This window comes from Orcinus orca, chromosome 3 (assembly GCF_937001465.1).
Source record: "Orcinus orca chromosome 3, mOrcOrc1.1, whole genome shotgun sequence".
Classification (NCBI taxonomy): Eukaryota; Metazoa; Chordata; class Mammalia; order Artiodactyla; family Delphinidae; genus Orcinus; species Orcinus orca.
This window is the reverse complement of record NC_064561.1, coordinates 17012743-17036604: the sequence shown is the minus strand read 5'-3', so window position 1 is coordinate 17036604 and position 23862 is coordinate 17012743. Positions and strand designations below refer to the sequence as shown.

At 38.1% G+C, this 23862-nt stretch overlaps 1 pseudogene; it reads left to right on the top strand.

Annotated features, from left to right (window-relative positions):
• The first annotated feature begins 8851 nt into the window (after positions 1 to 8851).
• LOC101271653 (40S ribosomal protein S4, X isoform-like) lies at positions 8852 to 9518 on the top strand (annotated as a pseudogene).
• The last annotated feature ends 14344 nt before the right edge of the window (positions 9519 to 23862 follow it).

Genomic DNA, 23862 nt, shown 5'->3' with positions numbered 1-23862 from the left:
TATTGACCATTTGTATACCTTCTTATAGTTTTAGTATTCGTATCTATCATCAATTTTATTATTTTTTGTGTTTGGTATGAGGTAAGAGCTGAGATTCATTTTTTTTCTCCACTCATATGTCTAGTTGATCTAGCCCATTTGTTGAAAAAACTTCTTAAGTTGTCCTTGGGGTAAGCAGAGTAAGGACTCTACAAAGATGTCCACATCCTAATTCCTTGAATATTACATTATATAGCAAAAGAGGAATTAAGGTAGCAGGTGAAATTAAAGTTGCTTATCAGTTGACCTTATGATAAGGATATTATCCTGGATTATCTGAGTGAATTCAATGTGATCACAGAGGTCCTTAAATGAGGAAGAGGGAGACAGAAGAGGAGGTCAGAGTGATGTAATGTGCTAAGAAATTGGCCTACTATAGCTGGCTTTGAAAATGGAGGAAGGCGCCATATGCCTCTAGAATGTAGGCAGCCTCTAGAAGCTAGAAAGGAAACATTTTCCCTAGGGTCTCTAGAAAGGAATGATGTCCTGGTGACTCCTTGATTTTAGCCTGGTTAGATCCATTCGGACTCTTGAATTGACAAATTGTAAGATAATAAATTTGTATTGTTTTAAACACTAAGCTTGTGGTAGTTTGTTATAGCAGCCATAGAAAACCAATATTTTCCCCAAGATTCCTGCCCTCTGGTATACATGCTCTGTATAATCCCTTCCCCTTGGGTGTGATTAAGATTTATGAATATGATGGGTGATCATTCCTGTGATTATGTAATGCTATATGGCAGAAGAGATTTTGCAGATGTACTGAAGGTCTTCAATCAATTAACTTTGGGTCAATCAAAAGGAAGGTTATCTTCTATTGGCCTGACCTTAAAAGAGGTCAGAGAGATTCAAAGTGAAAGAGATTCTCTTGTTGGCTTGAAGAAGCAAACTGTTACATTAAGGAGAACACCACATAACAGAGAACAGTAAGTGGCCTCTAGGAACTAAGGGCTTCAGTCCTACAACTGCAAGGAATTAAATTCTTCCAACAACATGAATGAGCTTGGAACAAGAGTCCAAGTTCCATATGAGAATGCAAGCTGGTGGACAGCTTGATTTTAGCCTTTTGAAAACTTAAGCAGAGAACCCAGGTACACCACACTAGGGCTTCTGACCTACAGAAATATGTGAAACATATAACTATATATAAAATAATATATCAGTATTGGGTTTTTTTGTTTTTTTCTACATCTTTATTGGAGTATAATTGCTTTACAATGGGGCATTATTTTCTGCTTTATAACAAAGTGAATCAGTTTTACGTATACATATGTTCCCATGTCTCCTCCCTTTTGCGTCTCCCTCCCTCCCACCCTCCCTATCCCACCCATCCAGGTGGTCACAAGGCACCGAGCTGATCTCCCTGTGCTATGCGGCTGCTTCCCACTAGCTATCTATTTTACGTTTGGTAGTGTATATATGTCCATGCCTCTCTCTCATTTTGTCACAGCTTACCTTTCCCCTTCCCCATATCTTCAAGTCCATTCTCTAGTAGGTCTGTGTCTTTATTCCTGTCTTACTCCTAGGTTCTTCATGACATTTTTTTTTTTTTTAGAGATGTGAGATGATATCTCATTGTAGTTTTGATATGCATTTCTCTAATGATTAATGATGTTGAGCATTCTTTCATGTGTTTGTTGGCAATCTGTATATCTTCTTTGGAGAAATGTCTATTTATGTCTTCTGCCCATTTTTGGATTAGATTTTTTTGTTGTTGTTGTTATTGAGCTGCATGAGCTGCTTATAAATTTTGGAGATTAATCCTTTGTCAGTTGCTCCATTTGCAAATATTTTCTCCCATTCTGAGGGTTGTCTTTTGGTCTTGTTTATGGTTTCCTTTGCTGTGCAAAAGATTTGAAGTTTCATTAGGTCCCATTTGTTTATTTTTGTTTTTATTTCCATTTCTCTAAGAGGTGGATCAAAAAGGATCTTGCTGTGATTTATGTCATAGAGTGTTCTGCCTATGTTTTTCTCTAAGAGTTTGATAGTTTCTGGCCTTACATTTAGGTCTTTAATCCATTTTGAGCTTATTTTTGTGTATGGTGTTAGGGAGTGTTCTAATCTCATTCTTTTACATGTACCTGTCCAGTTTTCCCAGCACCACTTATTGAAGAGGCTGTACTTTCTCCACTGTACATTCCTGCCTCCTTTGTCATAGATAAGGTGAACATATGTGTGTGAGTTTATCTCTGGGCTTTCTATCCTGTTCCATTGATCTATATTTCTGTTTTTGTGCCAGTACCATACTGTCTTGATTACTGTAGCTTTGTAGTATAGTCTGAAGTCAGGGAGCCTGATTCCTCCAGCTCCGTTTTACATTCTCAAGATTGCTTTGGCCATTCGGGGTCTTTTGTATTTCCATACAAATTGTGAAATTTTTGCTCTAGTTGTGTGAAAAATGCCAGTGGTAGTTTGATAGGGATTGCATTGAATCTGTAGATTGCTTTGGGTAGTAGAGTCATTTTCACAATCTTGATTCTTCCAATCCAAGAACATGGTATATCTCTCCATCTATTTGTATCATCTTTAATTTCTTTCATCAGTGTCTTATAATTTTCTGCATACAGGTCTTTGTTTGCTTAGGTACATTTATTCCTAGATATTTTATTCTTTTTGTTGCAGTGGTAAATGGGAGTGTTTTCTTGATTTCACTTTCAGATTTTTCATCATTAGTGTATAGGAATGCCAGAGATTTCTGTGCATTAATTTTGTATCCTTCTACTTTGCCAAATTCATTGATTAGCTCTAGTAGCTTTCTGGTAGCATCTTTAGGATTCTCTATGTATAGTATCATGTCATCTGCAAACAGTGACAGCTTTACTTCTTCTTTTCCGATTTGGATTTCTTTTATTTCCTTTTCTTCTCTGATTGCTGTGGCTAAAACTTCCAAAACTATGTTGAATAAGAGTGGTGAGAGTGGGCAACCTTGTCTTGTTCCTGATCTTAGTGGAAATGCTTTCAGTGTCCCACCATTGAGGATGATGTTGGCTGTGGGTTTGTCATATATGGCCTTTATTATGTTAAGGAAAGTTCCCTCTATGCCTACTTTCTGCAGGGTTTTTATCATAAATGGGTGTTGAATTTTGTCAAAAGCTTTCTCTGCATCTATTGAGATGACCATATGGTTTTTCTCCTTCAATTTGTTAATATGGTGTATCACATTGATTGATTTGCATATATTGAAGAATCCTTGTATTCCTGGAATAAACCCCGCTTGATCATGGTGTTTGATCCTTTTAATGTGCTGTTGGATTCAGTTTGCTAGTATTTTGTTGAGGATTTTGGCATCTATGTTCATCAGTGATATTGGCCTGTAGTTTTCTTTCTTTGTGACATCCTTGTCTGGTTTTGGTATCAAGGTGATGGTGGCCTCGTAGAATGAGTTTGGGAGTATTCCTCCCTCTGCTATATTTGGAAGAGTTTGAGAAGGATAGGTGTTAGCTATTCTCTAAGTGTTTGATCAAATTCGCCTGTGAAGCCATCTGGTCCTGGGCTTTTGTTTGTTGGAAGATCTTTAATCACAGTTTCAATTTCAGTGCTTGTGATTGGTCTGTTCATATTTTCTATTTCTTCCTGATTCAGTCTTGACAGGTTGTGCATTTCTAAGAATTTGTCCATTTCTTCCAGGTTGTCCATTTTATTGGCATAGAGTTGCTTGTAGTAATATCTCTTGATCTTTCTGCAGTGTCAGTTGTTACTTCTCCTTTTTCATTTCTAATTCTATTGATTTGAGTCTTCTACCTTTTTTTCTTGATGAGTCTGGCTAATGGTTAATCAATTTTGTTTATCTTCTCAAAGAACCAGCTTTTAGTTTTATTGATCTTTGCTATCATTTCCTTCATTTCTTTTTCATTTATTTCTGATCTGATCTTTATGACTTCTTTCCTTCTGCTAACTTTGGGGTTTTTTTTGTTCTTTCTCTAATTGCTTTAGGTGCAAGGTTTGGTTGTTTATTTGAGATGTTTCCTGTTTTTTAAGGTAGGATTGTATTGCTATAAACTTCCCTCTTAGAACTTCTTTTGCTGCATCCCATAAGTTTTGGGTCATTGTGTCTCCATTGTCATATGTTTCTAGGTATTTTTTGATTTCCTCTTTGATTTCTTCCATGATCACTTCGTTATTAAGTTGTGTATTGTTTAGCCTCCACGTGTTTGTATTTTTTACAGATCTTTTCCTGTAATTGATATCTAGTCTCATAGCGTTGTGGTCGGAAAAGATACTTGATACAATTTCAATTTTCTTAAATTTACCAAGGCTTGATTTGTGACCCAAGGTATGATCTATCCTGGAGAATGTTCCATGAGCCCTTGAGAAAAGTGTGTATTCTGTTGTTTTCGGGTGGAATGTCCTATAAATATCAATTAAGTCCATCTTGTTTAATGTATCATTTAAAGCTTATGTTTCCTTATTTATTTTCATTTTGGATGATTTGTCCATTGGTGAAAGTGGGGTGTTAAAGTCCCCTACTATGAATGTGTTACTGTCGATTTACCCTTTTATGGCTGTTAGTATTTCCTTATGTATTGAGGTGCTCCTATGTTAGGTGCATAAATATTTACAATTGTTATATCTTCTTCCTGGATCGATCCCTTGATCATTATGTAGTGTCCTTCTTTGTCTCTTCTAATAGTCTTTATTTTAAAGTCTCTTTTGTCTGATATGAGAATTGCTACTCCAGCTTTCTTTTGGTTTCCATTTGCATGGAATATCTTTTTCCATCCCCTTACTTTCAGTCTGTATGTGTCTCTAGGTCTGAAGTGGGTCACTTGTAGACAGCATATATATGGGTGTTGTTTTTGTATCCATTCAGGCAGTCTGTGTCTTTTGGTTGGAGCATTTAATCCATTTACATTTAAGGTAATTATCGATATGTATGTTCCTATTCCCATTTTCTTAATTGTTTTGGGTTTGTTATTGTAGGTCTTTTCCTTCTCTTGTGTTTCTTGCCAAAGATGTTCCTTTAGCATTTGTTGTAAAGCTGGTTTGGTGGTGCTTAACTCTCTCGGCTTTTGCTTGTCTGTAAAAGTTTTAATTTCTCCATCAAATCTGAATGAGATCCTTGATGGGTAGAGTAATCTTGGTTGTAGGTTTCTCTCCTTCCTCATTTTAAATATGTCCTGCCAGTCCCTTCTGGCTTGCAGAGTTTCTGCTGAAAAATCAGCTGTTAACCTTATGAGGATTGCCTTGTGTGTTATTTGTTTTTTTTCCCTTGCTGCTTTTAATATGTTTTCTTAGTATTTAATTTTTGACAGTTTGATTAGTATGTGTCTTGGGGTGTTTCTCCTTGGATTCATCCTGTATGGGACTCTCTGTGCTTCCTGGACTTGATTAACTATTTCCTTTCCCATATTAGGGAAGTTTTCAACTATAATCTCTTCAAATATTTTCTCAGTCCTTTTCTTTTTCTCTTCTTCTTCTGGAACCCCTATAATTCGAATGTTGGTGCATTTAATGTTGTCCCAGAGGTCTCTGAGACTGTCCTCAGTTCTTGTCATTCTTTTTTCTTTATTCTGCTCTGCAGCAGTTATTTCCATTATTTTATCTTCCAGGTCACTTATCTGTTCTTCTGCCTCAGTTATTCTGCAATTGATCCCATCTAGAGTATTTTTAGTTTCATTTATTGTGTTGTTCATCATTGCTTGTTTCATCTTTAGTTCTTCTAGGTCCTTTTTAAATGTTTCTTGAATTTTCTCTATTCTGTTTCCAAGATTTTGGATCATCTTTACTATCATTATTCTGAATTCTTTGTCACGTAGACTGCCTATTTCCTCTTCATTTGTTAGGTCTGGTGGGTTTTTATCTTGCTCCTTCATCTGCTGTGTGTTTTTCTGTCTTCTCATTTTGCTTATCTTACTGTGTTTGGGGTCTCCTTTTTGCAGGCTGCAGGTTCGTAGTTTCCGTTGTTTTTGGTGTCTGTCCCCAGTGGCTAAAGTTGGTTCAGTGGGTTGTGTAGGCTTCCTGGTGGAGGGGACTAGTGCCTGTGTTCTGGTGCATGAGGCTGGATCTTGTCTTTCTGGTGGGCAGGTCCACGTCTGGTGGTGTGTTTTGGGGTGTCTGTTGACTTATTATGATTTTAGGCCGCCTCTCTGCTAATGGGTGAGGTTGTGTTCCTGTCTTGCTAGTTGTTTGGCATAGGGTGTCCAGCACTGTAGCTTGCTGGTCGTTGAGTGAAGCTGGGTGCTGGTGTTGAGATGGAGGTCTCTGGGAGATTTTCGCCATTTGATATTATGTGGAGCTGGGAGGTCTCTTGTGGACCAGTGTCCTGAAGTTGGCTCTCCCACCTCAGAGGCACAGCACTGACTCCTGGCTGCAGCACCAAGAGGCTTTCATCCACACGGCTCAGAATAAAAGGGAGGAAAAGTAGAAAGAAAGGAAGAAAGAAAGAAAGAGGATAAAATAAAATAAAATAAAGTAAGATAAAATAAAGTTATTAAGATAAAAAATAATTATTAAGAAAAAAAATTTTTTTAAAAGAAAAAAAAACGGACAGATAGAACCCTAGGACAAATGGTGAAAGCAAAGCTATACAGACAAAATCTCACACAAAAGCATACACATACACACTCAGAAAAAGAGGAAAAGGGGAAAAATAATATATCTTGCTCTCAAGGTCCACCTCCTCAATTTTCGATATTTCGTTGTCTATTCATGTATTCAACAGAGGCAGGGTACTTCAAGTTGATTGTGGAGCTTTAATCCACTGCTTCTGAGGCTTCTGGGAGAGATTTCCTTTTCTCTTCTTTGTTCGCACAGCTCCCGTGGCTCAGCTTTGGATTTGGCCCTGCCTCTTAGCGTGGCTCGCGCCCATCTCTGGAGCTCCTTTAAGCAGCGCTCTTAATCCCCTCTCCTCGCGCACCAGGAAACAAAGAGGGAAGAAAAAGTCTCTTGCCTCTTCTGCAGGTCCAGACTTTTCCCCGGACTCCCTCCCGGCTAGCTGTGGTGCACTAACCCCTTCAGGCTGTGTTCACGCTGCCAACCCCAGTCCTCTCCCTGCTCTCCAACCAAAGCCTGAGCCTCAGTTCACAGCCCCGCTCCCCCCGGTGGGTGAGCAGACAACCCTCTTGCGCTGGTGACCGGTCGGCACCGATCCTCTGTGTGGGAATCTCTCCGCTTTGCCCTCTGTACCCCTGTTGCTGTGCTCTCTTCCTCAGCTCGAAGCTTCCCCGCTCAGCCACCCACAGTCTCCGCCCGCAAAGGGGCTTCCTAGTGTGTGGAAACCTTTCCTCCTTCACAGCTCCCTCCCCCTGGTGCAGGTCCCGTCCTTATTCTTTCGTCTCTGTTTATTCTTTTTTCTTTTGCCCTACCCAGGTATGTGGGGAGTTTCTTGCCTTTTGGGAGGTCTGAGGTCTTCTGCCAGCGTTCAGTAGGTGTTCTGTAGGAGTTGTTCCACGTGTAGATGTATTTCTTATGTATCTGTGGGGAGGAAGGTCATCTCCACGTCTTACTCTTCCCCCTCTTTCTCAGTATTGTTTTAAGCTGCTAAATTTGTGCTAATTCGTCATGCAGTGATGGGAAAACAATGTATTTCCCATTGACTTGCCTTAGCAATGCATTGTTGAAAATCAATTGAGCATGTATGTCTGGGTCTATTTCTGGATTCTGTTCTTTCCCATTGATCAGTTTGTCTGTCTTTTTACCAAAACTACTATCATTTGGCTTATCATAGCTTTATAGTACATCTTTAAAATTAGATACTAGGAGTCCTCCAACTTTGTTATTCTTTTTCAAAATTGTTTGGCTATTTTACGTCCTGTGTATTTTCATATAAATAGTAGAATCAACTTTTCATTTGTACAAAAAATGCTTGCTGGAATTTTGATTTGAATTATGGTTGACCATTGAACAACACTCCATGAAGTGGAAAATCCAAGTATAACTTTACAGTTGTTCCTCCGTGTCCATGGTTCCATACTGGCAGGGTCAACCAACTGTGGATTATATATTTCTGTTTTATTGAAACAAATCTGCATATAAGTGGACCTGCTCAGTCTAAAACAGGGTTGTTCAAGGGTCAGCTGGAAGTTGAATTTGAAGATCAATTGGGGGAATTTTGACAGCTTAACAATATTGAGTCTTCTGATTCATGAACATGGTATATATTTCCATTAGTTTTAGTCTCCTTTAATTTCTTTCTTTTAGTGGGGAGATCTAATTAGCTTTATTCAGTGATTCAGGAATCAGGCAGCATCCCATCTAGTAAATAGAAGGATGCTCAAGGGGTTGCATAAATGGAAGGTTTTATAATCAGAAGGAGGGTAGGGAAGAAGGTATTAGCAAAAGAAAAGAAAGGATTTTTTCAGGCCAGACCATCTTCCTTTAGGGGGAAGGGAACAGCAGAGGTCTTCATGATGCAGATAACCTCACTAGTGTTGATCCTGAAATTTCAGATTACGTGTTTAAAATTCACATTCCAGGGACTTCCCTGGTGGCGCAGTGGTTAAGAATCCACCTGCTAATGCAGGGGACATGGATTTGAGCCCTGGTCCAGGAAGATCCCACATGTCACAGAGCAACTAAGCCCATGTGCCACAACTACTGAGCCAGTGCTCTAGAGCCCACGAACCACAACTGAGCCTGCGTGCTGCAACGACTGAAGCCCGTGAGCCTAGAGCCCATGCTCTGTAACAAGAGAAGCCACTGCAATGAGAAGCCTGTGTACCACAAGGAAGAGTAGCCTCCGCTCACCACAACTAGAGAAAGCCCATGCGCAGCAATGAAGACAAAACATGGCCAAAATAATAAATAAATAAATAAATAAATAAAATAAAATTCACATTCCTAGCTCTCTTTGTGCCTAGCACAGCCATGGCTCATGTCTCCCCTAATCATTTTCCTAAGGAACAGACTTAAGTATGCCCTAACAGGAGATGAAATAAAGATCTGCCTGCAGTGTTTCATTAAGATTGATGGCAATGTCTGCACTGTTATAACCTACCCCACTTGTTTTATGGACATCATCAGCATTGGAGAGACTGGAGAGAATTTTCGTCTGATCTATGACACCAAGTGTCGCTTTGCTGTCCATTGTATTACACCTGAGGAGGCCAAGTACAAGTTGTGCAAAGTGAGAAGGATCTTTGTGGGGACAAAAGGAATCCTTCATCTGATGACCCATGGTGCTTGCACCGCCTGCTACCCTGATCCCCTCATCAAGGTGAATGACACCATTCAAATTGATTTGGAGACTGGCAAGATTACTAATTTCATCATTTGACACTGGTAACCTGTGCATGGTGACTGGAGGTGCTAACCTGGGAAGAATTGGTGTGATCAACAACCGGGAGAGACATCCTGGTTCTTCTGATGTAGTTCATGTGAAAGATGTCAATGGTAACAGCTTTGCCACTGGGCTCTCCAAGATTTTCGTTATTGGCAAAGGCAACAAACCATGGATCTCTCTTCCCCATGGAAAGGGTATCTGCCTTACCATTGCTGAGGAGAGGGACAAAAGACTGGCGGCCAAACAAAGTAGTGGATAAAATGATCTCTAGGTGACATGATTGGAAAAGCCTTTGTACTTAATTAAAGATAATACCACCTTAAAAAAATAAAATTCACATTCCTAGGAGAGGCTGAAACAGCAATGACGTCTTGGTTTGCTGTTCTGGGAGCAAATTACTCCATTTTGGGCTTTTTTTTAAACAATGCCAATTATATCTCAAGAAAAAGTCAGTATTTCCCTAATTTTAATGTGTGAAGGAAGGTCTCCTTTAATTTCTGTTAGCAGTGTTTTATAATTTTCAGTATGGAGATCTTAGGTATCTTTTGTTAAATGTGTTTCTATGTATTTAATATTTTTTCATGCTATTGTAAATCAAAAAAAATTTATATTCCAAGTTTTATTGCTAGCATATAGAAATACATATATTGTTAACATATAGAAATACAATTATTTTTGTTTTTACCCTTGTATCTGTGACTTTGCTAAATTTGTTTCTTAATTTTAGTAGTTTTGTGTAGATTCTTTAGGATTGTCTATGTAGACAATCACATTTTCTATGAACAAAGGCAGTTTTATTGACTTCCTTCCATTCTTTTTGCCTTTTAGTCATTTTTCATGCTTTATTGAAGTATACAGGACCTCTAGCATAATGTTCAGTAGAAGTTGTGAGAGTGTCATGCAGTATATCACATAGTATGATACTAATTGTAGTTTTTTCATAAATGCCATTTATCAAATTGAGGAAATACATTTCTATTTCTAGTTTGCTGAGAGTTTTGGTCATGAATTGGTGTTAAGTTTTGTCAAATTCTTTTCCTGCGTCTATTAAAATGGCTATATGATTTTCCTTATTTATTTCACTAACAGGATGAATTACAGATTTGTTTTTGATTCAACATTCAAAAACTTGCATTTCTTAGAATCCACTTGGCCATGATACATAATCATTTTTATATGTTGCAGGATTCTATTTATTAATATTTTATTGAGGAATTTTTCTTCTGTGTAAGATTGGTAATTTTCTTCCTTAAATATTTGATAGGACTCACCAATGAAATCATCTAGGCCTGTAGTTTTCTTTGTGGGAAGTTCTTGGTTATGATTATTTAACAGATTTATGTTGTGGTAGATGATCTCCAAAGCTGGATGTCATCCAATTCTTCCCTTTCTGTGTGCATACCTCTACATGCATCACCCTCACTTGAGGCTGGGGTGGTCTTTTATTTATTTTTTAACATCTTTATTAGAGTATAATTGCTTTACAATGTTGTGTTAGTTTCTGCTGTACAATAAAGTGAATCAGCTATATGTATACATTTATCTCCATATCCCCTCTCCCTTGAGCTTCCCTCCCACCCTCCGTATCCCATCCCTCTAGGTCGTCACAAAGCATTGAGCTGATCTCCCTGTGCTATACAGCAGCTTGCCACTAGCTATTTTACCTTTGTTAGGGTATATATGTCAATACTACTCTCACTTTGTTCCACCTTCCCCTTCCTGCCCTGTGTCCTCAAGTCTGTTCTCTATGTCTGCATCTTTATTCCTGTCCTGCCACTAGGTTCATCAGTAACATTTTTCTAGATTCCATATATATACGTTAGCATACAGTATTTGTTTTTCTCTTTCTCACTTACTTCACTCTGTATGACAGACTCTAGGTCCATCCACCTCACTACGAATAACTCAATTTTGTTCCTTTTAATGGCTGAGTAATATTCCATTGTATATATATGCCACATCTTCTTTATCCATTCATCTGTTGATGAAAAATTAGGTTGCTTCCATGTCCTGGCTATGCAATGAACATAGTGGTACATGTCTCTTTTTGAATTATGGTTTTCTCAGGGTATATGCCCAGTAGTGGGATTGCTGGGTCGTATGGTAGTTCTATTTTATTTATTTATTTAATTTTTGGCTGTGTTGGGTCTTCATTTCTGTGTGAGGGCTTTCTGTAGTTGTGGCAAGTGGGGGCCACTCTTCATTGCAGTGTGCGGACCTCTCACTATCGCGGCCTCTCTTGTGGAGGCTCCAGACGCGCAGGCTCAGTAGTTGTGGCTCATGGGCCTAGTTGCTCTGTGGCATGTGGGATCTTCCCAGACCAGGGTTCGAACCCATGTCCCCTGCATTAGCAGGCAGATTCTCAACCACTGTGCCACCAGGGAAGCCCTATTTTTAGTTTTTTAAGGAACCTCCATACTGTTCTCCATAGTGGCTGTATCAATTTACATTCCCACCAACAGTGCAGGAGGGTTCCCTTTTCTCCACACCATCTCCAGTATTTATTGTTTCCAGATTTTTTGATGATGGCCATTCTGACCAGTGTGAGGTGATGCCTCATTGTCATCTTTGATTTGCATTTCTCTAATGATTAGTGATGTTGAGCATCGTTTCATATGTTTGTTGGCAATCTGTTTGTCTTCTCTGGAGAAATATCTATTTAGCTCTTCTGCCCATTTTTGGATTGGGTTTTTTTTTTTTTTTTTGATATTGAGCTGCATGAGCTGATTGTATATTTTGGGGATTAGTCCTTTGTCAGTTGCTTCTTCTGCAAATACTTTCTCCCATTCTGAGGGTTGTCTTTTCATCTTGTTTATGGTTTCCTTTGCTGTGCAAAAGATTTGAAGTTTCATTAGGTCCCATTTGTTTATTTTTGTTTTTATTTCCATTTCTCTAGGAGGTGGGTCAAAAAGGATCTGGCTGTGATTTATGTCATAGAGTGTTGTGCCTATGTTTTCCTCTAAGAGTTTTATAGTGTCTGGCCTTACATTTAGGTCATTTAATCCATTTGAGTTTATTTTTTATGGTGTTAGGAAGTGTTCTGATTTTATTCTTTTACATGAAGCTGTCCAGTTCTTCCAGTTCCACTTTTTGAAGAGGCTGTCTTTTCTCCATTGTATATTCTTGCCTCCTTTGTCAAAGATAAGGTGACCATATGTGTGTAGGTTTATCTCTGGGCTTTCTATCCTGTTCCATTGATCTATATTTCTGTTTTTGTGCCAGTTCCATACTGCCTTGATTACTGTAGCTTTGTAGTATAGTCTGAAGTCAGGGAGCCTGATTCCTCCAATTCCATTTTTCTTTCTCAAGATTTCTTTAGCTATTCAGGGTCTTTCGTGTTTCCATACAAATTGTGGAATTTTTTTTTCTAGTTCTGTTAAAAATACCATTGGTAATATGATAGGGATTGGATTGAATCTGTAGATTGCTTTGGGTAGTATAATTTTCACTATGTTGATTCTTCTGATTCAAGAACATGGTATCTCCCCATCTGTCTCTATCATCTTTGACTTTTTTTTTTTTTGGCAGTACACAGGCCTCTCACTGCTGCGGCCTCACCCACTGCAGAGCACAGGCTCCAGACGCGCAGGCCCAGCGGCCATGGCTCACGGGCCCAGCCGCTCCATGGCATGCAGGATCCTCCCAGACCAGGACACGAACAAGTGTCCCCTGCATCAGCAGGCAGACTCCCAACCACTGCACCACCAGGGAAGCCCTATCATCTTTGATTTATTTCATCAGTGTCTTACAGTTTTCTGCATACAGGTCTTTTGCCTCCTTATGTAGGTTTATTCCTAGGTATTTTATTCTTTTTGTTGTAGTGGTAAATGGGAGTGTTTCCTTAATTTCTCTTTCTGATTTTTCATTGTCAGTGTATAGGAATGCAAGAGCTTTCTGTGCATTAATTTTGTATCCTGTTACTTTACCAAATTCATTGATTACCTCTAGTAGTTTTCTGATAGCATCTTTAGGAATCTCTATGTATAGTATCATGTCACCTGCAAACAGTGACAGTTTTACTTCTTCTTTTCCAATTTGCATTCTTTTTATTTCTTTTTCTTCTCTGATTACCATGGCTAAAACTTCCAAAACTATGTTAAATAATAGTGGTGAGAGTGGGCACCCTTGTCTTGTCCCTGACCTTAGAGGAAATGTTTTCAGTTTTTCACCATTGAGAATGATGTTTGCTGTGGGTTTGTCGTATATGGCTTTTATTATGTTGAGGAAGGTTCCCTCTATGCCCACTTTCTGGTTAGTTTTTATCATAAATGGGTGTTGAATTTTGTCAAATGCTTTTTCTGCATCTGAGTTTATCATATGGTTTTTATCTTTCAATTTGTTAATATGGTTTATCACACTGATTGATTTACGTATATCGACGAATCCTTGCATTCTTGGGATAAAACCCGCTTGATCATGGTGTATGATCCTTTTAATGTGCTGTTGGATTCTGTTGGCTAGTATTTTGTTGAGATTTTTGCATCTATGTTCATCAGTGATATTGACCCTTAATTTCCTTTTTTTGTGACATCTTTGTCTGGTTTTGGTATCAGGGTGATGGTGGCCTCGTAGAATGAGTTTGGGAGTGTTCCTCCGTCTGCTATATATTGGAAGAGTTTGAGAAGGATAGGTGTTAGCTCTTTCTAAATGTTTGATCAAATTCACCTGTGAAGCCATCTGGTCCTGGGCTTTTGTTTGTTGGAAGATTTTTAATCACAGTTTCAATTTCAGTGCTTGTGATTTGTCTGTTCATAATTTCTATTTTTTCCTGGTTCAGTCTTGGAAGTTTATACTTTTCTGAGAATTTGTCCATTTCTTCCAGGTTGTCATTTTTATTGGCATATAGTTCCTTGTAGGAGTCTCTCATGATCCTTTGTATTTCTGCAGTGTCAGTTGTTACTTCTCCTTTTTCATTTCAATTCTATTGATTTGAGTCTTCTCCCTTTTTTTCCTGATGATTCTGGCTAATGTTTTATCAATTTTGTTTATCTTCTCAAAGAACCAGCTTTTAGTTTTTTTGAACTTTTCTATCATTTCCTTCATTTCTTTTTCATTTATTTCTGATGTGATTTTTATTATTTCTTTCTGCTAACTTTAGGTGTTTTTTTTGTTGTTGTTCTTCTTCTTTCTCTAGTTGCTTTCTTTAGTTGCTTCTTCTTTCTCTAGTTACCTTTAGTAAGGTTAGGTTGTTTATTTGTGATTTTTCTTGTTTCTTGAGGTAGGATTGTATTGCTACCAACTTCCCTGTTAGAACTGCTTTTGCTCCATCCCATAGGTTTTGGGTTGTTGTATTTTCATTGTCATTTGTTCTTAGGTATTTTTAAATTTCCTGTTTGATTTCTTCAGTGATCTCTTGGTTATTTAGTAGGGTGTGGTTTAGCCTCCATGTGTTTGTATTTTTTACAGTTTTTTCCCCCTGTAATTGATATCTAGTCTCATAGCGCTGTTTTCAGAAAAGATGCTTGATACAATTTCAATTTTCTTAAATTTACCAAGGCTTGATTTGAGACCCAAGATGTGATCTATCCTGTTGAATGTTCTGTGTGCACTTGAGAAGAAATTTTCTTCTGTTGTTTTTGGATGGAATGTCCTGTGGATATCAATTAAGTCCATCTGGTCTAATATGTTATTTAAGGCTTCTGTTTTTTTATTTATTTTATGTTTGGATGATCTGTCCATTGGTGTAAGTGGGGTGTTAAAGTCCCCTACTATTATTATGTTACTGTCAATTTTCCCTCTTATGACTGTTAGCATTTGCCTTATGTATTGATGTGCTCCTATGTTGGATGAATAAATATTTAAAATTGTTATATCTTGTTCTTGGATTGATCCCTTGATCATTATGTAGTGTCCTTCCTTGGCTCTTGTAATAGTCTTTATTTTAAATCCCATTTTCTCTGATATGAGTATTGCCACTCCAGCTTTCTTTTGATTTCCATTTGCATGGAATATCTTTCTCCATCCCCTCAGTTTCAGTCTGTATGTGTCCCTAGGTGTGAAGTGGGTCTCTTGTAGACCACATATTTATGGATCTTGTTTTTGTATCCATTCAGTCAGTCTGTGTCTTTTGGTTGGAGAATATAATCCATTTACATTTAAGGTAATTATTGATATGTATGTTCCTATTACCATTTTCTTAATTGTTTTGGGTTTGTTTTTGTAAGTCTTTTCCTTCTCTTGTGTTTTCTGTCTAGAGAAGTTCCTTTAGCATTTGTTGTAAAGCTGGTTTGGTGGTGTTGAATTCTCTTAGCTTTCCCTTGTCTGTGGAGCTTTTGATTTCTCCATTGAATCTGAATGAGATCCTTGCTGGGTAGAGTAATGTTGGTTGTAGGTTTTTCCCTTCTGTTAATTTAAATGTGTCCTGCTACTCCCTTCTGGCCTGCAAAGTTTCTGCTGAAAGATCAGCTGTTAACCTCATGGATATTCCCTTGTATGTTATTTGTTGCTTTTCCCTTGCTGCTTTTAATATTGTTTGTTTGTTTAATTTTTGTTAGTGTGATTAGTATGTGTCTTGGCATGTTTCTCCTTGGGTTTACCCTGTATGGGACTTTCTGTGCTTCCTCGATTGATTATTTCCTTTCCCATATTGGGGAAGTTTTTGACTATGATCTCTTTAAATATTTTCTCAGACCCTTCTCCTTCTGGGACCCCTATAATTCGAATGTTGGTGCGTTTAACTTTGTCTAGAGATCTCTGAGGCTGTCCTCAATTCTTTTCATTCTTTTTTCTGCTTTGTGGCAGTTATTTCCACCATTCTATCTTGCAGCTCACTTTTTCCTTCTTCTGCCTCAGTTATCCTGCTATCGATTCCTTCTAGAGTATTTTTAACTTCAGTTATTGTGTTGTTCATTACTGTTTGTTTGTTCTTTTGTTTTTCTAGATCCTTGTTAAACGTTTCTTGTATTTTTTCCATTCCATTTCTGGGACTTTGGATCATCTTTACTATCATTACTCTTAATTCCTTTTCTGGTAGTTTGCTTATTTCCTCTTCATTTATTTGGTCTTGTGAGTTTTTATCTTGCTCCGTTGCCTGCAAGATATTTCTCTGTCTTCTCATTTTGTCTAATTACAGTGTTTGAGGTCGCCTGTCCCTAGGCTGCAGAGTCATAGTTCTTCTTGCTTCTGTTTTTTGCCTTTGGTGGTGAGGTTGGTCCAGTGGCTTGAATAGGCTTCTTGATGGGAGGGACTGGTGCCTGTGTTCTGGTGGGTGGAGCTGAGTCTTTTCCCTCTGATGAGTAGGGCTATGACAGGTGGTGTGTTTTGGGGTGTCTGTGAGCTTATTATGACTTTAGGTAGTCTGTGTATTGATGAGTGGGTTTGTGTTCCTGTCTTGTTTTTTGTTTGGTGTGAGGTGTCCAGCACTGGGAGCTGCAGGCAGTTTGGTGGAGCTGGGTCTTGGATTCAGATAGAGGCCTCTGAGAGAGCTCTCAGTGATTAATCGTCCCTGGGGCCATGAATTCTCTAGTGGTTCAGCATCCTGGACTTGGTGCTCCCACCCTAGAGCCTCAGGCCTGACTTCAATTTGGGGAATGAAGACCCCGCAAGTTGCTCATCCCAGTAATAAAGGGGAGTAAAAAAACTTTTTTTAATTAAAAAAATGATAACAAACCCCCAGACAAATGGTAAATAGTAAAATCAAACAAACAAAAAGAAACAAGGAAATATGCACACACACAAAAGAAACAAAAACAACCAAATAAAACAAAAATCAAGAGAACAACCAGACAAACAAAAGAACCCAAGAACAAAATCAAACAATTAAAAAGAAAACTAACAAAAACACAAAACCAAAAAACAGAACCAAAGCAGAGTGAGGCTGGGGTGATTAAGACTTACTTTGACAAATGGAATACGGGAAAGCGATGCTGTGTCAGTTCCAGATGTATCCCTTAAGAGCACTGGCCACTCATTCTTTCCCTCTCAAACTCAGCCACAATGTAGAAAATATGACTACTCTGAGGTTGCATTGCTAAGAGGGAGCACAAGAGGAGAGACCATCTGAAGGAGCACTGAGGTACCGGACATGTGACTAATGCATCCATGGACCTTCCAGCTTGGCCCAGCTGCTGGCTGAAAGTGGCAGAGTGAGTCATCCCAGCCAAAACCATTTGGAGGAGAAGAATCACCCAACTGAAGTCAATTATTTTAGCAACAGCTAAATGATTGTGATTTTTGTTATTTTAAGTTGCTAAGTTTGCGGACTGGTTATGAAGCAATAGGATACTGAAAAGTAGGGCTTTCCATGTTTTCTCATTTTTCGTGTGTCACTTTTGGTTGTGTTTCAAGGAATGTGTCCATTTCATCTAAATTGTTGAGTTTATTATCATAAAGTTGTTTATAATATTTCCTTATTCTTTAAATATCTGTTGACTTTGTAGTGATATCTTCTATTTTTGATGTTTTGTAAGTTTTCCTCTTTTTCTTGATTAGTTTTGCAGGGTTTTTAAAAATTTTTGTTAATCATTTCAAAGAGCTATATTTTGGCTTTATTTTTTTTTATTTGCTTGTTTTTTATTTAATTGATTTTGGCTTTTTATCATTTCTTTCTCTCTACTCATTGTGGCGTTAATATGTTCTTCCTTTTTAGATTGTTAAGGTGTAAATTTGAACTACTGATTCTTTTATATGAAAATATATTTTTAACATCTTTATTGGAGTATAATTGCTTTACAATGGTGTGTTAGTTTCTTCTTTATAACAAAGTGAATCAGCTATACATATACATATATCCCCATACCTCATCCCTCTTGTGTCTCCCTCCCTCCCACCCTCCTTATCCCACCCCTCTAGGTGGTCACAAAGCACTGAGTTGATCTCCCTGTGCTATGCAGCTGCTTCCCACTAGCTATCTATTTTACATTTGGTAGTGTATATAAGTCCATGCCACTCTTTCACTTCGTCCCAGCTTACCCTTCCCCCTCCCCATGTCCTCATGTCCATTCTCTACGTCTGCGTCTTTATTCCTGTCCTGCCCCTAGGTTCTTCAGAGCCTCTTTTTTTAGATTCTATATATATGTGTTAGCATATGCTATTTGTTTTTCTCTTTCTGTCTTACTTCACTCTGTATGACAGACTCTAGGTTCATCCACCTCACTACAAATAACTCAATTTCATTTCTTTTTATGGCTAATATTCCACTGTATATATGTACCACATCTTCTTTATTCACTGTCGATGGACACTTAGGTTGCTTCCATGTCCTAGCTATTGTAAATAGAGCTGCAATGAATGAACTATTGATTTTTAATCTTTGCTTTTTTTCTATTATAGACATTTATAACTGTATATTTCCTTGTAGGCACTGCTTTAACCTCATTCCATAAAATTTGTTATTTTTTGTTTTCATCATCATTCAGTTAAACTATTTTCTAATTTCCCTACTAATTTTTTGTCATGAGTTATTTAAAAGAATGATGCTTACTTTCCAAATATTTGGGAGGATTTTCTAGGTATCTATTGTTCTTGATTTTTAATCTAATTCCATTGTGCTCAGGAAACATACTCTGGAAGATTTTAATCTTTTGCATTTTACTGAGACTTGTTTTATTACTCAGCATATGGTCAATTTTAGTAAATGTTCATGTGCACTTGAAAAAAATGTGTATTTTAAAATTGTTTAGTGAAATATTCTGAAAATGTCAGTTAAATCAAGATTGTTGATAATGTTGTTCAGATCTTTTATATCTTTACTATTTTTTTGTCTCCTCATTCTGCAAATTACTGAGGTAGAGGTGTCAAAATCTCCAGTCATGATCAGGAAATTGTCTATTTTTCTCTTTCCTTTAGTCAGTTTTTGCTTTATGAATTTTGAAGCTCGGTTATTATGTATAAAGTTAAGATTTTAATGACTTCTTCCTGAGCTAACTCTTTTGTTATTATGAAATGTCCCCCTTTATCTGTGGAAATACTCTTTGCCTTGAAGTCTACTTCATCTTATTTTAATATAACCATACCAGATTTCTTAGTTTTACCATTTTCATCTTTTTCCATCCTTTTACCTTCAATCTGTGTCTTTATATTTCACATTCATGGAGTTGGGTATTGTTTTTAAAAAGTTTACTCTGACAATCATTTCCTTTGAACTAGAGTATTCAGCTCATTTTTACTAAATTATATAGTGGATTTTAAGTCTAATATCTAGTTTATTTTTTTTTAATTTTATTATTTTTGGCTGCATTGGCTCTTAGTTGTGGCATGCAGGATCTTCGTTGAGGCATGCGGGATCTTTCGTTGTGGCATGTGGGCTCTTCATTGTGGTGCATAGGCTTCTCTCTAGTTGTGGCATGCAGGTTTTCTCTCTCTAGTTGTGGCGCCTGGGCTCCAGAGCACATGGGCTCTGTAGTTTGCAGCACGCAGGCTCTAGTTGAGATGCGCGAGCTCAGTAGTTTTGGCACACGGACTTAGTTGCCCCACGGCATGTGGGATCTTAGTTCCTTGACCAGGGATCAAACCTGAGTCCCCTGCATTGCAAGGCAGATTCTCTACCACTGGACCAGGGAAGTCCCTAATTATTTGTTTTATATTTTTTCCATCTGCGTTGTGTTCCTCTTCCTCTTTTGTAGGCTTCTTTTGGATTAATTGAATAGTTTGTATTCTTTTTTCATCTCCTTTATTGGCATCAAAGCTATTCCTCTTTTTTATTTTTTATTAGTTGCTTTAAGGATTATAATATGTGTTCTTAATTTATCAAGTCTAATTATAATTATTATTGCTTCACTTCACACATTATTATTCACACTTCGCAAATATAAGAAACTAATAGCAGTATAACTTCATTTTCCTCTTCATCCTTTGTGATATTTTCATAATTTTAATTATATGCATATTATAAATCTCAATTTGTAATGCTATTATTTTCACTTTAAATGGACATTTGTCTTTTAAGGAAATTAAGGGGAAAGCTAGTGTTTTTAATTTACATTTAACATTTTTCAGTATTTGTCATTTCTTCCTATAGATCTGTGTTTCCATTTGGTATCATTTATCTTTAGCCTAAGAACTCTTTTTAGTAGTTCTTATAGTGCAGGTCTGCTGGTAAACAATTCTTTCAACTTTTAAAAAATCTGAAATGTCTTTATTTCACCCTCATTTTTAAAGAATATTTTTGTTGGATACAAAATTCTTAGATTACAATTTTTTCTTTCTTCATTTCAGTGTTATTCTGTGATCTTCTAGTCTCCATTGTTTCTAATGAGAAGGTGATTGTCTTTGTGTCAGTGCTTCTGCGTATTTATTTTGTCATTTTGCCCTGGTTGCTTTCAAAGTTTTCTCTTCATCTTTGGTTTTCAGCAGTTTGATTATAATGTACTTACTTGTAGTTTTCACTGTATTTATCCTGTTTGGGGGTTCGTTTAGTTTCTTGAATTGGCAAGTTGATGCTTTTCACTACATTTAGGAAAATTTCAATTATTATTTTTTAAAAAAATTGTTTCTTTCCTATTTTTTCTCTGCTTTCCTCTGAGACTTGAATTGGACTTAGGCTATTTAACATTGTCCCACAGGTCACTGGGACTCTGTTCATGTTTTTAAATTAAAAAAAATTTTTTTTCAGAGTGGAAATTTTTATGAATCTATCTCTAGTTCATTTACTCTTTCTCTTGTCATCTTATATTTGCTTTTAAGCCAATCTAGTACATTTTTGATTTCTGATATTTTCTTTTCAGTTATAGAATTTCCATTTGTTTCTTTTTCATAATTTCTGTTTCTCTGTGGACATTTCTTATATGTTCACTCATTAGGACAATATTTTTCTTTAAGTTTTTAACATATTTGGAATAGCTTTTAAAAAAAAATCCTTGTGTGCTGATTCTAACATCTGAGTCATCTCAGGATCTGTTTCTAACTGTTTTTTTTTCTTGATTATGAGTCATATTTTTTGCTCTTTGCATAGTAATTTTTTACTGTATCCCTGGACATTGTAAGTTATACATTTTAAGGAATCTGGCTTATTTTTTTTCTTTAAAGAGTTTTGAGTTTTGTTCTGGCAGACAGTTAATTTACTGGTAGCTCTCCTTGATCCTTTCAAGGATTAGTTTTAGGCTTTGCTAGGGCAGGGCTGTTGTATTTATCTGTTGCTCTGTAACAAATTACTTGGGGTAACTTAGCACTTTAAAACAACTTTTATTATCACACCATTTCTGAGGATCAGCAATCTGGGAGTGACTTGGTTTGATGGTTCTGGCTCAGGGTCTCTTATGACGTTGCAATCAAACCATCATTTGGGGCTGTAGTCATCTAAGGCTCCATCATAGTTGCAAAATATGCTTTCAAGAGCACTCGTGCTTATTGGCAGATCTCTTTCCACTGCTGGCTATGACAGAGGCCTCTGTCCCTCTTCATTTGGGCTTCTCCATGGGGGGGGACTAGACAAAGGTATGAATAACAGGTGAGGATCATTGGGGAGGGGCTACAAGCTGCTACAAGGGTCTAGAGTAGCACTTACTCTAGGTTAGGGTTTCTCAACCTTGACAATATTGACATTTTGGGCTGGAAAATTCTTCACTGTGTGGGATTATCTTGTGTACTGTAGGATGTTTAGCAACATCCCTGGCTCTACACACTAGATGGCAGTAGTGCTTCCTATCATGACAGTGAAAAAAGGTCTCCAGACTTTACCAAATATCCTTTGGGGGAGGGGCAAAAATCACCTCTTCCCTCCAACTGGCAGCTACTTCTCTAGGACCCGAATCTTATTTGTGAGATGTGGGATAAATATTCTGTCACAGATGAATGTCTTAATGAGGTCTCTTTAATCTGGTTGGGCTAGAACTCCAGTGACTCCTAGCACTGTGTGACCTTTAGTATTGCAGCTCTGCTTTCAACCATGTGTCAACTGCTTTCTGCTGTGTCTTTCTGTCTTTCTCTGTACATGTGCAGCCCAGGTCTCATCCAGTTCCCTTCTCTATGCTACTCAACTTTTTTTTGTAAATTAATTAATTAATTAATTTTTTGGCTGCATTGGGTTTTCATTGCTGCACGTGGGCTTTCTCTCATTTCGGTGAGTGGACATTTTACTCTTTGTTGCAGTACGCGGGCTTCTCATTGTGGTGGCTTCTCACGTTGTGGAGCACGGGCTTTAGGTGCGTGGGCTTCAGTAGTTGTGGCACGTGGGCTCAGTAGTTGTGGCTCGTGGGCTCTAGAGTGCAGACTCAGTAGTTTTGGCTCATGGGCTTAGCTGCTCCACGACATGTGGGATCTTTCTGGACCAGGACTCGAACCCATATCCCCTGCCTTGGCAGGCAGATTCTTAACCACTGCACCACCAGGGAAGTCCTGCTACTCAACTCTTCATGTTTTGGGTGCTTCAACAGCCCCAAACTCTTATTTCTGCCTTTTCAACTCAACATTTGCACTCTCTCTGCTATTTGTGCTCTCTCTGCTATTTGTGCTGGGGCTCCTTCTTTGCCGTGGTCAGGAAATTGTCCTAGGTCAAGAGCCAGACAGCACATGGGGCTCACCTGATATGCTTCCTTCTCTTAGGGGTTGCAATCCTGAGCTGGCTACAACAATGCTTTACAGCATTTTCCTTAGGTATTTTGTCCTATTATATCTATTTATGGCAGAATGGCAAGTGTGATGACAATTATTCCATTGTGGCTGAAGGTACACATTCTCAACATATTGTTGTTGTTGTTTTTAAAGGAACCAACATTTGAAAATCAGAAGATCTCACTGCTCTGGAGAATCACATGGGACTGACAAATGACAGTATTTGTCCAGACTGATGGTTGCTGTTCATCTTCACATTTATGCTGTTGTTTTTCTTATTTCTATGAATCCAAGTGCCTCCACCTCTGTGTCTCACAAAAAATGGAAAGATGTTCTGAGTGGACAGTGTGGTTTTTGTCACACATGTCCAACCTCACTTGTTTTTGTCATCCACACTTGAGCTGGTGACCCATTTTCCTGAAATTTAGGGAAAGATGAGATCCAGGGGAAGAAAACATTCTGGTGTCATCTGTCTTGTCCATAAATAAAGCTTGGAGACTGTATGATTTGAGCCAGCGCATCTCCCATGAATTCATTGGGCTGGGGTTATCCACATGGTCACCACCAGGCAATTAAATGAACAGACTTCCTGAGGGGTTGGCTCTGATGTGGTTGTCTGAGTCTACTCAGAAGCTATTCATTTTCCCGAGGGCTCTGGAAAGAGACCCTTCAGTAGCACGTTACTGAAAGAAAACTCAAAGAGGAGAATAACTGTGCTTCACCATATCAGGGTCATCTTCTGAATCAGATCCCATTTCACCCTGTCTAGGGGTTCTGAAGGAGCAAGAACAGGCTCTATCCTAAATGCAGACCAGTGGCGTATCCCCCAGGAGGTCCCTGTGCACGAAATCAGGACAATCATCACTGAATCCATAAAAGCAGGAAGAGCGTTAAACTGCACTTAAGTGGGGTTTGTACACTTGAATGCCCAGAGGGGCCAGATATGCAACATAAATGAATCAAGCTAGATGTCGAACAAAATATAGTGGAGGGGTCTGTGGCCCCTGGAGGGCACCTTTCCTGGTTGGGCAATCCATTTACAGAAGTTTAAAACATGGAGCCAGTCAAACAAATCCACACCTGGGTTTACAGATCTGGTTCACATTCTTTATTAG